The following is a 17608-nucleotide window of genomic DNA, read 5'->3' as shown; positions in this document are numbered from 1 at the left end:
AGGTCAATATACGATTAAAACCAGCCCTCAAGTTGCCCCGAGGTGGCCCCGCAGGTTGCCCGGTTCGGACCAACACTTAGAGAAGCACTGGCCCGGGGGGGGGGGTTAAAATAAAGATGACCCTCGGGTTAATTACTCCCAAGGGAAAGGTATAGGTTGTTAGGCAAATGTAAAACCAAGGTTGGGCCTTGCTGGAGGAATTTTATTCAAAGTGAACTGTCAATGGGTTCCATAACACCCAACCGCGTAAGGAATGCAAAATCAAGGAACATAACACTGGTATGACGGAAACTAGGGCGGCAAGAGTGGAACAAAACACCAGGCATAAGGCCGTGAAAGTGCGTTATATCGACTAGAGGGGGGGTGAATAGGTGATTTTATGAATTCTTCACTTAGGAATTTCAGGGTGAGGAAATTCCTGAGTGAAGAACTACTTGCAGCTGAATATGTACTCAAAAGTAAACATAATAGTGCATGAACATGGTCTTCATGATGAAATGATAACAAGCACTGAGTACAGAAGGCGTAAACACATGATAACACAGGATAAAGACAAACAGACTGAAGAAATTGAATTGAGGAAATAGAGAAAGTCTCCAGTCAAAGTCTTCAAACAAATATGAACAAGCACACAACACAGAAATGAGGAAATAGAAGGGTTGAGGAATTGAAACCAGTTAGCTCAGTGAAGACAATGATTTGGTAGACCAGTTCCAACTGCTGTGACAGTTGTACGTCTGGTTAGGGCGGCGAGGTATTTAAACTGAGGACACACAGTCTCGGACAGCCAGTCCTGAAGATGCAGCTCAGTACACTCAGTCCTCACCGTATTCCCCTTGAGCTAAGGTCACACAGACCTCGCCCAATCACTCATGGTAAGTCTTCAGGTGACTTCCAAACCTTCACAGACTCAGTCACTCGGCGATCCACAATTTCCTCTTGGATGCTGTAGACCATGACGCTTAACCGTTTGGAAGATGCACAGTCTTCAAAGGTAACAAGCATCGGATCCATGCAGGATCAATCTCTTCAGTGATGCTCAATCACTTTGGGTTTTTAGGTGTTTGGGTTTGGGTTTTGCTCACTTGATGATTTTCACTCAAAGTCCTCGGAGGATGGGATGTCTCAAATGACAAGTGTTAGTTTCTCTCGGAGCAGCCAACCAACTAGTGGTTGTAGGGGGCGGCTATTTATAGCCTAGGGAGCAGCCCGACATGATAAGACATAAATGCCCTTCAATGATATGACCGTTAGGTGGGTAGATATTTTGGGACAGCTGGCGCATAGCACAACAACGATCAGAATTTTGAGTATCAAATTCCTCAAGGCTATCATGTTCCTCACTGTGTAGGCAATCCGCACTGGCGAATTCCTAACTCCTTAGTCAGAACAAATTCCTCAGAGACCAGAAGAACTTCGTCTCTGTCACTGAAGAAATTGACTGAACTATATGAGATTTCCATTGGCTTCACTCGAAGGGATTGGTAGGTGTAGGGTTTGAGTTGAGCATCACTTGGAAATTTTTCCTCAGTATTTCCTCGACCCCCTTTGACAGTACGGTGTTTCCTATGACTCAAGAAAGAGAAAATGAAACTACGAAAACAAAAGTCTTCACGCTTCATGTTCCTCGAATGTATACCAAGTCTTCAGGATCACACCAGTTTCTTCACTTTCAAAGTCTTCAGAAAGTCTTCAGAAATCCAAAGTCTTCAGTCGAAGATCTTCATTTTTAGGGGTCGACTTTCTCTGTAAATATCAAACTCATCGTAGACTTATAGACCTGTGTACACTCACAAACGCATCAGTCCCTTAACCTATAAGTCTTCAATACACCAAAATCGCTAAGATGCACTTACAATCTCCCCCTTTTTGGTGATTGATGACAATATAGGTTAAGTTTTCAACGGGGATAAACATATGAAGTGGAAATACTGAAATTGAGGAATTTGATTGCAAGATATAGAAGAACTCCCCCTGAAGATGTGCATAGTGAGGAATTTGCTTTTGAAGCAATGCACACTTTGAAGAGTAGAATCATGGAGATCTCCCCCTATATCTTGTAATTCATACACGCATTTAACATATAATATGAAGAATTTGAAATGCATGATGAAATATGGTGACTGATGTAATTCAGCATGCGTGCATTAACATTAATGAGGAATAAGCATGCAGAAAAACTCAGCAAAAGTATCAGACCACCATAGAGTTTAAGTTTACAACTCGATCCAACAAAGTTTTCAAAAGAACGAGAGTTTTAACTTAGAAAAAAACGCCCGTATATGTAGATCCGCTTGAAGACTAACTCAAATTTCTCCCCCTTTGTCATCGAATGACCAAAAGGATCAAAAAAGAGGACTAACGCCCCTGAAGAATATCAAGTTGATGGAGGAGCACCGGCGTTGTTGGGGTCATTGGTTGTTGTAGGGCCTACAGCAGTGTCGTCCAAGTCTTCAAACCCATCGGTGTCGCGGGATGAAGAATATGATCTGGCCACCAAGGAAGGAACTTTGACTTTCTTGAATTTCTTTGCTGGAGGTGCAGACCAATCAAAGCTCTCCTTGAGACCCATTTGTTTCAGATCTTCTTCACCATACATATGTGATAAGATAGCCCAGGTGCGACCGAAAACTTCATGGAGGTAGTAATGGTTTTTCTTCACTGCATTATGTGTAGCAGTCATGTTGTGAAGAACAGAACCAAACTGACGCTTAACCCATTTATGGTTTCGATCCACCTTCTGGTGAAGACTAAGAAGCAGCTCATGGTTAGTCATCACCCTGGGAGCTGTGGCTTGAGAATTTGGCTTGGATGCATGTGCAGCAGAATCATGAGTGGCAGAGTCATCATTGGTGGAATAAGATGCAACTTTGCGAAACTGACCATCCAATGGACGAATGCCTTCATCAATGACAGTAGGTGCCTTGCCCTTTTCATCAGCTGAGGAATAAGTCTGCTTGAGGACTTCAATTGGGGGCAGGTAGCTAAGGTGATTCTGAAAGTCAACCTTGTAGTTTAGTGAAGACCTTGTTCTGAGGAATCTCATAATCCAATGAGCATAAGGCTTCAACTCAACCGGAGAGAGTGCAACATTTGCCAGAGTCCTCATGAAGAAATCATGATAATTGACAGGAATGCCATGTATGATGTTGAATAGAAGATTCTTCATGATGCCAACAATTTCCTCATCAGACGAGTTGTGGCCTTTGATAGGACTCATTGTCCTCATTGGAATGCGATAGACTGTTCTGGGCACATATAGCAATTCCTTCACGAGGAATTTGGTCCTTGGTGCTTGACCGGGCTTCAGGGGCTTCATCAGCACTTGCATGTAATGGGCAGTGAGTTCAGGCTCCTGGTACAAACAACAAGCTCCTTCAAGGGGTGGACTGATGGGCAGGGCGTGAAGTAATTCAGAAGCCGGTGCTTTATAATGAGTGTTATCGGTCATCCAGTCCAATACCCAAGTGTTGATATCATCAGGATCACCTGTGATGTGCAGTGTAGCGTAGAACTGAAGAATAAGCTCTTCATTCCAATTAACAATATTAGAGCAAAAGTTGAGGAGGCCTGCGTCATGAAGCACATTGACGATAGGAGAGAAGCAAGGCAGTGATTCCATGTCCACGTGAGGAATATGCTCGTGGTAGAAGACTTTATCCTTGTTGAAAAGTAGTGAAGAATAGAAATTGGCCTGGCTGGCAGTCCAGAAGCATTTCCTCCTAAGACGAGCAAAGTCATAAGGATTGTAGTCCGTGAAGAATACATGCTCGTCGAAGAAGTCATCAGCCTTGAATTTTTGCTTCTTTGAGAAGGGATCCTTTGGCTTGGGGTGAGGAGTGTCCGTCAATTGCATCACAACCTCAGGGATCTCGATCTCAGGTTCCGCCGGCTGAGGAATTTTAGGTTCTTCTTTAGTGGCAGCCTGGGACTTCAATTCTTCATTTACATTTTCTTCAACACTAGTGGCTGGAATATCTTCATGGACAGATGGTGTGGCACGAGGTTCTTCAGATCCCATTTGTACTTCAGTAGTGACATGGGGCTGAGGAATTTGTTGTAGGGGTGTGAACAGAGGAGAATTGGGATGCTAACTTTCCCAAAAGTCATCGTTCAACACTGGAGTTGTGCATCCAATGTCCACATCTTCGTCTTCATTCATTTCTTCAACGTCGGCCTGAAAGTGCGTTATATTGACTAGAGGGGGGTGAATAGGCGATTTTTATGAAATTCTTCACTGAGGGATTTGCCGGTGAGGAAATTCCTTAGCGAAGAACTACTAGCAGCGGAATAAGTACTCAAAAGTAAACATAACAGAATACAAACATAGTCATCATGATGAAATGAAGACAGGCACAGAGTACAGGAAGCGTAAGCACAGGATAACACAGGATGATGACCAACAGACTGAAGATATTGATCTGAGGAAATTGAGAAAGTCTTCAGTCAAAGTCTTCAAACACAGATATGAACAAACACACAACACAGTTATGAGGAAATGAAAGAGTTGAGAAAATAGAACCAGTAAGCTTGGTGAAGACAATGATTTGGTAGACCAGTTCCAACTGCTGTCTCAGTTGTACGTCTAGTTGGAGCGGCTGAGTATTTAAACTCGAGGACACACAGTCTCGGACACCCAGTCCTGAACACGTAGCTCAGGACACCAAGTCCTCACCGTATTCTCCTTGAACTAAGGTCAGACAGACCTCGTCCAATCACTCGTGGTAAGTCTTCGGGCGACTTCCAAACCTTCACAAACGTGGTCACTCGGCGATCCACAATTCCTCTTGGATGCTCTAGACCATGACGCCTAACCGTCTAGAAGAAGCACAGTCTTCAAAGGTAACAAGCGTCGGATCCACGCAGGATCAATCTCTTCAGTGATGCTCAATCACTTGGGGTTTGTAGGTGTTTGGTTTTGGGTTTTTCCTCACTTGATGATTTTCACTCAAAGTCCTCGGAGGATGGGTTGCTCTCAAATGACAAGTGTCAGTTTCTCTCGGAGCAGCCAACCAGCTAGTGGTTGTAGGGGGCGGCTATTTATAGCCTAGGGAGCACCCCAACATGATAAGACATAAATGCCCTTCAATGATATGACCGTTACATGGATAGATATTTTGGGATAGCTGGCGCATAGCACATCAACGGTCGGAATTTTGAGTAGCAAAATCCTCAGGGCTGTCATGTTCCTCATTGTGTAGGCAATCCACACTGGCGAATTTCTAACTCCTCAGTCAGAACAAATTCCTCAGAGACCAGAAGAACTTTGTCTCTGTCACTGAAGAATATGACTAGACTGTATGAGATTTCCAATGGCTTCACTCGAAGGGATTGGTAGGTGTAGGATTTTGAGTTGAGCATCACATGGAAATTTTTCCTTAGTATTTCCTTGACCCCCTTTAACAGTACGGTGTTTCCTATGACTCAAGAAAGAGAAAATGAAACTACGAAAACAAAAGTCTTCACGCTTCATGTTCCTCAAATGAATACCAAGTCTTCAAGGTCACACCAATTTCTTCACTTTCAAAGTCTTCAAAAAGTCTTCAGAAATTCAAAGTCTTCAGTCGAAGAGCTTCATTTTTAGGGATCGACTTTCTCTATAAATATCAAACTCCTCATAGACTTATAGACCTATGTACACTCACAAACGCATTAGTCCCTTAACCCCTATAAGTCTTCAATACACCGAAATCACTAAGGGGCACTAGATGCACTTACAATCTCCCCCTTTTTGGTGATTGATGACAATATAGGTTAAGTTTTCAACGGGGATAAACATATGAAGTGTAAATACTGATATTGAGGAATTTGATTGCAAGATATAGAAGAACTCCCCCTGAAGATGTGCATAGTGAGGAATTTGCTTTTGAAGCAATGCACAATTGAAGAGTTGAATCATGGAGATCTCCCCCTATATCTTGTAATTCATACACGCATTTGACATATAACAGTGAAGAATTTGAAATGCATGATGAAATATGGTGACTAATGTAATTCAGCATGTGTGCATTAGCATATATGAGGAATAAGCATGCAGAAAAACATTTCAAAAGTATCAGAGCACCATCGGGTTTAAGTTTACAACTCGATCCAATAAAGTCTCAGAAGAACGAGAGTTGTAACTTAACAAAAAAACGCCCATATAGAAAGACCCGCTTGAAGACTAAGTCAAAATTCTCCCCCTTTGTTATCAAATGACCAAAAGGATCGAATATGAGGACTAACGCCCCTGAAGAATATCAAGTTGATGAGGGAGCGCCAACGTTGTTGGGGTCGTTTGTCGTAGGAGGGCCCGCCGCATTGTCGTCCAAGTCTTCATTCTCATCAGTGTCGCGCGATGAAGAATATGAGCTGGCCACTAGAGAAGTAACCTTGACCTTCTTGAATTTCTTTGGTGGAGGTGCAGACCAGTCAAAATCTTCCTTGAGACCCATTATCTTCAGATCTTCTTCACCATACAGATGTGACAGAATGGCCCAGGTACGACTGAAGACTTCATGGAGGTAGTAATGGTTTTTCTTCACTGCATTGTGTGTAGCAGTCATGTTGTGAAGAAATGAACCAAACTGACGCTTAACCCATTTGTGATTTCGATCCACCTTCTGGTGAGGACTAAGCAGAAGCTCACGATGAGTCATCACACGAGGAGCAGTGGCTTGAGGAGTAGACTGGGTTGCATTGGCAGAGTCATGTGTGGCAGAGTCATCATTGGTGGAATAAGAGGCAGCTTTGCGAAACTGTCCATCTAATGGACGAATGCCTTCATCTATAACAGCTGGTGCCTTGCCCTTTTCATCAACTGAGGAATAGGTCTGCTTGAGGACTTCAATTGGGGGCAAGTAGCTGAGGTGATTCTGAAAATCAGGTTTGTAGTTGAGTGAAGACCTTGTCCTGAGGAATCTCATAATCCAAGGTGCATAAGGCTTCAGCTCAAACGAAGACAGTGCAACATTTGTCAGAGTCCTCATGAAGAAATCGTGATAATTGACAAGAATGCCATGAACGATGTTGAATACCAGATTCTTCATGATGCCAACAATTTCCTCATCAAATGAGTCGTGGCCTTTGATAGGACTCATTGTCCTCGTAAGAATACGATAGACAGTTCTGGGCACATAGAGTAATTCCTTCACGAGGAATTTGGTTCGTGGGGCCTGACCTGGCTTCAATGGTTTCATCAGAACCTGCATGTAGTGATTTGTAAGCTTATGTTCACTGTAGATGCAACGAGCTTCTTCAAGGGGAGGACTGAGTGGTAAGGCACGAAGCAATTTAGAAGATGGTGCTGTGTAGTGAGTGTTCTCAGTCATCCAGTCCAGCACCCATGAATTCACATCTTCAGAATCTCCTGTGATGTGCAGCGTTGCATAAAATTGAAGAATCAGTTCTTCATTCCAATCACAGATGTCAGAGCAAAAGTTTAACAGTCCAACATCGTGAAGAACACTGAGGACTGGCACGAAACACGACAGAGATTCCATATCCACGTGAGGAATGTGCTCATGATAGAAGATTTTCTCTTTGTTGAACAACACTGAGGAATAGAAATTGGCTTGACTAGCAGTCCAGAAACGCCTCTTCCTTATACGAGCAGAATCATATGGGTTGTAGTCTTCGAAGAATACGTGCTCGCCAAAGAAATCACCAGCCTTGAACTTTTGCTTGTGTGAGAATGGATCCTTTGGTTTGGGCAGAGGAGTGTCAGTGAGTTGCATCACGACCTCAGGAATCGCAATCTCAGGTTCTTCAGGCTGAGGTATTTCTGGTTCCTCTTCAGTGGCAGTCTGTGTCTTCAGATGTTCAGCAGCAGCAGTTTCTTCAGTGCTAGTGGCTAGAATTTCTTCACGCATAGATGAAGTGGGGTGAGTTTCTTCAGAGCCCATTTGAATAGTTTGTGTAGGGGACTGAGGTATTTGCTGCAACGGTGTGAACATTGGAGAGTTTGGATGCTGACTTTCTAAGAATTCATCACTTATTACTGGTGTGGAGCAGCCAACGTCCACATCTTCATCTTCCATTTCTTCAACGCCAGCCTCTTCAGCTGTGAACTGAGGCATAGGCGAGGAGATAACAGGTGTTGAAGGGATCGCATCCACTTCAATTTCTTCATCAATCTGCTCTGACGAAGCAGCAGAATGATTTTCTTCATCAGATCCACTAGGGATCTCATATTCTTCACCAAAAGAAACAAGGTCCTTTGATGGCATGGTTGAGATTGGAACAACATCAATGGGATTAGCAAATGAACTGGTCAAAGGCTTCATCTTCTTCGGAGCTGAAAAAATCTGAAGTAGCTGATGCTTTCCTTTTCTTCACTGCTGCACGCTCTACGGCCTTGGTTTTCTTCACATCTAACGCAGATGGAAGGATCAGAGTTGGTGTTGGCATAGGAGGAGCAGAGGAATCTGGTTGATTTTCTTCAGGCACAACTGATGCAATTGCGCTGATTTCTTCAGTTTCTTCAGGCGCACCACTAGTGGATGCCCTGGCAATTTCTTCAGCGGCTGGAATGCAGTCATTAGCCCTGGAACTCACATTTTCTTCAGCAGCCTGATTTTCATCAGCGGTGCTGGCATGTTCTTCAGTCGGCTGAGCAGATGCTTCAGCCTGAGGAACTTCCTGTTGCGTTGGGGCTGCAACATTTGAGGTGAAGTTATCAGCGAGTCTCACAGAACGAACTTTGGCTCCAAACCAATCAGCATGGTATGCATCAAATTCATCAGTGAGTTTCTTGATCTCAGATTGAGTAGTGACAAGTTCTTCAGTTGTCATAGAGATAACGTTTTTCTTCAGATAGCGCTCCTTCTTGTACCGCGCTTTCTTGATCTGCCTGGCCTTCTCAAATTTCCATTTTTCTTGAATGAAGTGAGTCAGCATGTGACTTTGGCCAGGAGTCAGCTTGAAGTCAGGCATGAGAGTGTTGGGGTCCTTGTGCCAAACGTCAATGTATTCAAGGATCAACATGGGATCCAAAAGCAGTGGCACATTTGTTCCCTTGGCTCTAGCGGCCCTGACTTGCCTATCTCTGATGATTTCAGCAAGTTCATCATCATCAGCTTCGTCTTCTTCAGACGGCACTTGGAAGGCGACTTGCTTCTTCTGAGGACTAGGGCGAGGACCTCGTCCAGCAGTGGCCTTTGTCTTCAATAGAGAGGGCCCCGTTGAGGAATTTGGTGTAGTTGAGGAACTAGCTGAAGCTCCTGAGGCAATCGAGATGCCTGCAGTCCTTTGGCATGAGGCAAGATTCACAGGTGCTGAGGACTTTGTCGGAACAACCGAGGACTTTGGAGGAGCTGAGGATTTTGAAGGAGCAGGAGCAGCATGAGGAATTGGCCGTGAGGGCTTTGAGGATTCTGGCCGTGAGGGCATTGCTGAGGAACTTGGCCTTGAGGGCACTGTCTGTGAAGCACTTGACTTGCGCGCATGCTTCTTTGACATAGTCTTCTTCGGCTTGACATCAGAGGCCTCAGCAGAGGTAGCAGCAGCAGAGTCTTCATTGAATTTCCTCACCGCTTCTCTGGCTTGCTTAGCCAACTTGGCTTGGCGCTTGGCCCATTCATAAGGATAGTCCTCACCGCGCTTGAGGCTGGTGGGATCAGCTATTTGGCCAGGTGCCAATGGAGGTCTTGGGCATGGAGGATTAAGTGCAGATTTCTTCATGTACTTGGGAGTAACATACCTGTACTCCCTCCACTCTCTTGCCCATCTCCTCTCTATCTTCTGAATGCGCACCTTGCGCTGATTTTTGTCTTCCTCAGGAGGTGTGCAGTACCCAGCACATATATCATCAGGGATCTCAAACGCTGTGTTTGTCGGATTTCGGGTTCCGGTAGACCCTTGAGGTTCGAACACTGGGGTGCGCGCGAAGATTTCGCCTTCTACCTACCTGCACCCCTCCGCCTCGCTAAGATCTAAGCTATGGAAAGAACAGCAGAAGAGACACAGGGTTTATACTGGTTCGGGCCACCCTTGTGGTGTAATACCCTACTCCAGTGTGTGGTGTGGTGGATTGCCTCTTGGGCTGATGATGATGAGCAATACAAGGAAGAACAGCCTCGCGAGGGTCTGTTCTTGGCTGGGGGGATGAACTACTAGGAGGAGTTCAGTCGCCCTTCTCTCTCTCTCTCTGTGATGCTACTCGATCCGATCCTAGCTAGTTTCTCTCTTGGCTTCTAGATTCTCCCTTCTTTATTTCCCCTCTACCCTGGGGGTGGCTAGTCCTATTTATAGGCAAAGGCCCTGGGCCTCTTCCCAAATATTGAGCGGGAAGGGTGCCAACAATTGGCCATTTTGAAGGGGAACATCTGGTACACTTATCCTGACTAAAGTTGGTCCTCGCCTACCAAAGGCTCTGGTGGTGACGCTGGCTTGGGCTCCACAATGACTTCCTCCCTGCCGTTGGACTGGTCTTGGTCTCGTTGCACTGAAACGGGTGCCTTTGCTTGATGCTCTCGCCTGCGCTTGCTCCCTTTGCACCAAAGAGGAAAGGAGGACACTGCGCGGCTGGCGCCTGCCTGGCGCCTTTGGTCGTCATGGCTTGCGTCACGGGCACCTCGCGAGGTACCCCGCCTTGATCTCTCCGCCTCCTCGCGAGCCAGCCTGATGAGGCCGTGCCTGAGGAAGTTCCGTGTCGTCTGCCCCATGAGGCTTGGCCCCTCGCGAGGGTCTTGGGTCTGTGTTGATGAAGATGGGCCGTGCTGGGCCCCCCCTTTGAGCCACGCCGCAGGCCGCAGGCAGGCAAGTCTGGGGACCCCCGTTCCCAGAACACCGACAGTAGCCCCCGGGCCCAAGGCGCGCCCGGACTTGGCCGTGCAGGGAGGCGAAAGGGCAAGAGCGAAGCGCCGCGGGCCCTAACAGCCTGCGGCCTTGGGCGTCGCGTGGCGGTTGATTGGACGTGGGCGGCACTGTTCCCCCACGCCCCCTTATTTTGCGCCATGCTAGGTGGACTCGTAGTCGTACACAGCCGCTCCCCTTTCTGTTGCTCGAGCGCCCTCTATCGGATTTCGGGTTCCGGCAGACCCTTAAGGTTCGAACACTGGGGTGCGCGCGGAGATTACGCCTTCTACCTCTCCGTCTCGCAAAGATCTAGACTACTGAAAGAACCGCACAAGAGACACAAGGTTTATACTGGTTCGGGCCACCGTTGTGGTGTAATACCCTACTCCAGTGTGTGGTGGGTGGATTGCCTCTTGGGGTTGATGATGATGAGCAATACAAAGAAGAACAGCCTTGCCAGGGTCTGTTCTTGGATGAGGCGATGAACTGCTGGGAGGAGTTCAGCCACCTTTCTCTTTCTCTCTCTCTGTCTCTCACTCACTGCCTTCCTCTTACTCGCTGGCCTCTCCTTCCTTTCTTCCGACCAACTCTTTTTCCAACCCCCTGCTCTGTGGGCGGCTGGTCCTATTTATAGAGGCCCTGGTCCTCTTCCCAAATATTGAGCGGGAAGGGAGCCAACAATGGCGGGCTAATTTGAAGGGGGACAATAAGTATCAACTATCCTGACAAAAGCAGTCTTCGCCTGCGCAAAGCTCTGGTGATGACGCCGTCTTGGGCTCCACGGTGACCTCCGTCTCGTAGTCCTCCTGGTCTTGGTCTCGTTGCATCGAAATGGCAACCTTTGCCTGATGCCTCGGTACTCCGCGGCTGCGCTTGCCCCCTTTGCACCAAAGAGGAAAGGAGGACGCTGCGCGGGCTGGCACCCGCCTGGCGCCCCGAGTCGTCATGGCTCACGTCACGGGCACCTCGCGAGGTACCCCGCCTTGATTTCTCCGCCTCCTCGTGAGCCAGCCCGACGAGGCCGTGCCGGAGGTTGGTCCGTGTCGTCCGCCCCGCGAGGCTTGGCCCCTCGCGAGGGTCTTGAGTCTTGTGTTGATGAAGATGGGCCGTGCTGGGCCCCCTTTTGAGCCATGCCGCAGGCCGCAGGCAGGCAAGTCTGGGGACCCCCGTTCCTAGAACGCCGACAGTAGCCCCCGGGCCCAAGGCGTGCCCGGACTTGGCCGTGCCGAGAGGCAAAAGGGCAAGGGCGAAGCGCCACGGGCCCTAACAGCCTGCGGCCTTGGGCGCCGCGTGGCGGTTGATGGGACGCAAGTGCTCTTGCAACCGCGCAGGTTGATAAAGGAACGACATCTGCCCAGACTTTGCCTTTTGCTTTCTCCGGTTGCTGCTCAGATCCCCTTTCTTGCGTCTCCCCCTTCTTCCTCCAAATTTCCAGATCTACTCCGGCTGCGTGACCTAGGAAGACATGGCGCCTCGCCAGTCTCCGGCCGAAGCTTGGTACTCACCTGCTCTGGACTTGCCGAACGTGTTCAAGGCGGGCCTTGCCCGGCTGCACCACATGGCGGCGGCGCAGGGCATCAATGGGGCGCAGGTGTTCAAGGCCGGCTCCGCCACCCCTGAGGGCCGAGGGAGCACCTTTTATCCTCTCTTTGTAAGCTCCATTGCTGCGGGCCCGGTGCCTCCCTTCTCCGAGTTTTTCTTCTCTGTCCTCCGCCATTACAACTTGCAGGCCCTGCATCTCCGCCTTTCTTCGAGCGATGATGACAAGGATGGAGACGAGCAGGTCGGCGGGAGCCTGCCCCTGATCCCGAAGAAGGACAAGACCGGGCTGATCTCCCGCAGGTCTGCCCCTGCCCCGAGGCAGTCTGCAGACGCGCCTTCTGCTTCCGAGGTTGAACCTTCCAGCCGGCTGTCAGGCTTCAAGTTTGGCCGGAGGCTGCCCGAGCTCACCGGCGATGACCCGTAAGTGCTTGACCCTTGTCTTTATTTCTTGTTCCGCTATCGAGGCTTGACGTTCGCATTTCTTGAATAGGCTGGCGCCCGCGGCGAAGAAGCCGAAGGGGGCTCCTGAGGCTCCATCCGCGACAGCGCCTCCGCCTGTGGAGGAGGGTGACCGTGGCACGCGGGCTTCTCCCGCCCGGTCGCCCTCGCGAGGCCTGGACGAGCCGGCTGGGGCGTGCTCAGCCCCCATGGCCCAAGTGACTCCTGTGGTGCCTTTACCCACTGCCGCCACCACAGCCGCTGGGGCGCAGCAGGCTCCACCTCAGGACGCTGTGGTCTTGCCGTCGCCGCCTTCTCCCCCCGTTCCGCGGACTATTGTTTCTCCAACTCCTCCTGCCGTCCTGGAGCGTGCTGTTGCTGGACTGGACCGGCTGCGGCAGGATCTTCTTGCCGACCCTCGCCTAGTGGCCGGGCGCTTGGAGCTAGCTTCAGGATGGATTCGCTTCGACGCCTCGATCCGGGCGGCGCTGGTTCAAGCCTCGACGGCCTGCGACGAGGAGAGGCAGGCCGTCCTTGAGACGAAGGCTGCTCGTGACGCAGCCCTGGGGGAGGTGGTTGAAGTCCGCGATCGTTGCAAGGTGCTGGAGGACGAGCTGCAAGGCCTGCGGGACCAGCTCGCGAAAGAGGTTCGTCTTCGCCAGGAGCAAGAAGAAGGCATGAAGGCTCGCGAGGTGGCCATCGAGGGCCGGGAGGCCAAGCTCAAGAAGCGCCGCGACCGCCTAGGTGCGCTGGGGAAGGAGTTGGAGGCGACGAGGGTCGAGTTGGACAGCAAGGCCAAGGTTCTTGCCGAGGATCGCGTGGCCTTCGCAGACATGGAGAAGAAGGCTCGTGCTTCGCTGAAGATGCTCTACGCCAGTGGCCTGGAGAGCCCGCTGGCCGGCGCCGAGGATGGCCCCGCCAAGCTGCTTCCCTTCCTGGTTTGTGCTCTTGAGGATGTCACCCTTGGCCTTGGCCCCATGGCCGAGGCCGAGGCGCGTGTCCTGTCTTCTGCTGCGCTGACACGGGTCTTCACCCACATCTACCTTTGCGACCCCAGCGCCGACCTTGACAGCCTGTTGGAGCCAGTAAGCGGCGAGGGTGCTGCCGCCGCTGCCGAGGCCGTGAAGGGTCGCACTGAGGCTCTGCTGGGGAAGTTCCGGGCCTTCAGTACCAAGTCGAAGCAGGATGCTTCCGGTCCTGCTGCTCCATGAGGTGGGGCCACCCGCACTGCTCCACCACCGCCAAGTGACTCCGCTACTGCTCCTGTCCTGCTTTTAATTCCTGCACATGCATCATGCCTTGGGGAGGCATTTAAACTCGCGTTTGGTATTGAGACGACAGTAACTGTAATATTTGCTTTTAAATTCCTTGAATTTTATGCTTTTCTTCCCTGCTTGCTTGTGTTCTACGCCGGCAGAGCCCGGCCCCGCGCGTACCTCACCCAGCATTAGCCCCGACCAGAAACCAGGACGGGACCAAAGGAGTGAGGGGCTACGGAGACAGTTAGGCTCCTGAGTCGCGATGCTCAGGAGTCCCCCTTGGCGCATGAACAACAAGTAGGGAGGTGTGATGTAGGTGGATCTATCGTTCTACGTCTGTAGAGCCCGACTCCGTGCGTACCTCACCCAGCATTAGCCCCGACCGGAAACCAGGATGGGACCAAAGGAGTGAGGGGCTACGGAGCCAGTTAGGCTCCTGAGTCGCGATGCTCAAGAGTCCCCCTTGACGCGCAAACAGCAAGTGATGAGGTGAGATGCAAGTGGGACCACCGTTCTACGTCTGTAGAGCCCGGCCCCGCGCGTGCCTCACCCAGCTCTAGCCTTTCGGAACTAGGGAGTGAGGGGCTACGGGACCAGTTAGGCCCCTGAGTCGCGATGCTCAGGGGTCCCCCTTGACACTCAAACGGCCTTCATACCTTGGCTCCGCTCGGGGAGAGACGCGCGGCGAACCAGGCCCGAGGGGCCTGGCTGGGTGGCGTACGTCTGGGCGTGACCCAGGCGCAGCCCCCGTGCCCAGCCCCCTCGCGCGGCGCTCCCGAGGGGAGGCATTGCGATGAGGCTAGACACTGAGCTCTGGGCTCCCTGAGGTTGATGCGGCCCGGGGGCCACCCTCAGTTGTTTATCACCAGCACGGAGCATAGCGCTTCCGCATGTGTACGAGCATAGCCGCTCCTCGGCAGTGTCGTCAGCCAGCGCGGAGCATGGTGCTTCCACTGGTATGTGGGAGGGGGCTCCCCTCCGGGAGGAGCCCCCGGGGCGTGTACAGCCCCACCCTGACACGTGGCCGGCACGGTAGGGCTAGGTGAGGTGTATCTGGGCACCCGTGAGCCAACGCGGGACTCACGAGGCCCTACCTCTAGGCGGGTTGCGCCTGGCACTGGGCCTTGTCTTGTGCTATGTTCCTGCAAATCTGGTTAGATGCCGGCACTCTACGTCCTTGGGTCCCGGCCCTCGAGCTTGTCTCAGCCGTCGCTGGTATGCCAGGTCGCGATGCCGTGGACATGGCCAGAGGGTGAGGGCTGGAGAGCCAGTAAGAGCCCTGAGTCGCGATGCTCAGGTACCCCCCCTTTAACATGCAAGTGGTCGACATGGAGAAGAAGAGGTGCCGTGGACAGGCATCAAGTAATCAAGCATGACGGGCGAATGCATAGCCGGAAATAAATGCAAGGGAGATACATGCCGCTGGGCCTGGCCCGAGCGGCTTGGGGATGATGCAGCCCGAGGGGCGCCCCCAACAAAGCAAGCTAACGACATGAAATAAAAGGGATACATACCGCATGGATGGACCCACACGGCCTGGGAACGATGCAGCCCTGGGAGGGTGCTCCCAGCTAGAAATGAAACTTGTAAGATGTCACCTGAAGGTGTCGAGGGTGAGGGGGTGTTGGTGCAGTAGACTCGGCGGGCTGCGGAGGCCGATCCTCACGAGCCCCCAGGCCCAGGGGCCTCGGGAGGCTCCGGGGGCACTGGTAGCTCTTCGTGAATCATCTCCATCTCTGCCAAGGCTGCGGAACGCCTGTCTTCTTGAGCCTCCATGATGCCCCTCATGAGGCGCTGGCACGTTGCAACCGCGCTCGGCAAGCCGTAAGGCATGCGAACGTAGTTGTGGGGCGGGCCCCCGCAGCGCCCCACTCGCGAGGGACAGAGGCGCCCCATCGTGGCGGCTTGGTTGAGCCCTGGTACGTCGATGCAAACGCGCAGCCCACCATCCTAGCCCGGATGGGGAGCCACAGCCGGTAGACGGCGGCAACCTCTCATGATTCTTGATTCCTGTAGTTCTTAAATGTCCTTGTCGATGAACTCCTGCGGGTCTGACCTTCCTTGCCTTGCTCCTTCTTGAGGGAAACGTGCTTCGAAACACGCCTCCATGTGGTGCCCAAGCGCCTCCCTCGTGACCCTGGCTAGGTCGGTGGCCCTCCAGGGGAGAGCCCCCGAGCCCTGCCTGAGGAGGGCGCCGGGCACACTTTCCTATGCGATGGAAGGAGGTTCCCCCTGGGCAGATGCGGGCCCTGAGGGGCCCGTCTCCCGAGGGGCCGGTCCGGACGAAGTCTTCTTCTTCTTGGGGGTGGTCTCGGGAAGCCTCCTGCTTCCGCGATTCGGGTCTTCCAGTGACGCGGCCTGAAAGGCTCCCTCCAGGGAACACACTGCATCCTTCTCTTCGCAGGGCACCGTGATGACTCCGCCACTTCCTGGCATCTTGAGGATGTTGTAGCCATGGTGAGTCACGGCCATGAACTTGGCCAGCGCTGGGTACCCGAGGATGGCATTGTACGACAGGCGGATGTGGGCGACGTCGAAGTCGATGAGCTCGGTGCGGTAGTTGTCGCGTGCCCCGAAGGTGACAGGGAGGCGGACCTGCCCAATCGGGACCGTGGAGCCGTCGGTGACTCCGGAGAAGATCTTGGTTGGCTGAAGCTGGTCGTAAGGCACTTGGAGATTGTTGAACGTTTCCACGGACAGGACGTTGAGCCCTGCCCCACCATCGATGAGGGTCCTGGTGACCAGTACATTGCTGATGACTGGGGAGCAAAGCATCAGGAGGACTCCGGCTGTGGCTGCACACTTGAGTTGATCCGCTGAGCTGAATGTGATGGCGCATGCCGACCACCTGAGAGGGCGCGTTGCTTCAAGCCTGGGGAGGACTGCGTTCACTTCGCGGGCAAACTGCTTGAAGATGCGTTGGGAGGCCGGGGCTTGAGCTCCGCCCAGGATGCAGGCGATGGCGCGTGGCTCCTGGAAGCCCCCAGCCCCTTTGTCTTGATGGCGGTCCTCGTTTCTCCTTGGCTGAGGCGGCAGTGGAGGGAGGCCTGCGTGGCCCTGTGGGCGATCTCACGAGGCTGATCCCTCCAGTCCCCCTCGCGAGGCAGGTCTCGCCAGCGATCCTCGCGAGGTTGATCGCGCCACCCTTGGCACGGGCCACGGTCTTCCCAGCGTCCTGCGTTTCTTCCTCCTCCCCGGCCGTAGCCCCGATCGGCGCGGTCGGGACGACGGCCGATCCTTCCTTCTCGCACGGCGCGGAGTTCTTGGCATTCGTTGGTGTTGTGGGTGTGGAGGTCGTGGTACACACAGTACCGGCTGCCCCGGGAGGACTCAGGCAGATCTTTGCCCCGCTTGGTGTCTGGTTCTGCTGCGAGCACGGCAGCCCCCTTGCGCTTCACGTCCTTGGCCTAGGGCTTCTTCTCTTCTGGGTCTGCGGCAGGCAGCTCGAGGAGGGAGAGGCGTCCCTTCTCAGCCCTGGCGCACTTGGTCGCCAAGTTGAACAGCTCCAGGGAGGTGCACAGGTCTTCATGCATCGCCAGCTCCTCCTTCATCTTGATATCGCGCACACCATCGGAGAAGGCCGAGATGATGGC

The sequence above is a fragment of the Triticum urartu genome, chromosome 3A, assembly GCF_056163025.1.
Source record: "Triticum urartu cultivar PI428250 chromosome 3A, HENAU_Tu73, whole genome shotgun sequence".
Classification (NCBI taxonomy): Eukaryota; Viridiplantae; Streptophyta; class Magnoliopsida; order Poales; family Poaceae; genus Triticum; species Triticum urartu.
The sequence above is the reverse complement of the archived record's forward strand: the minus strand, read 5'-3'. Positions refer to the sequence as shown.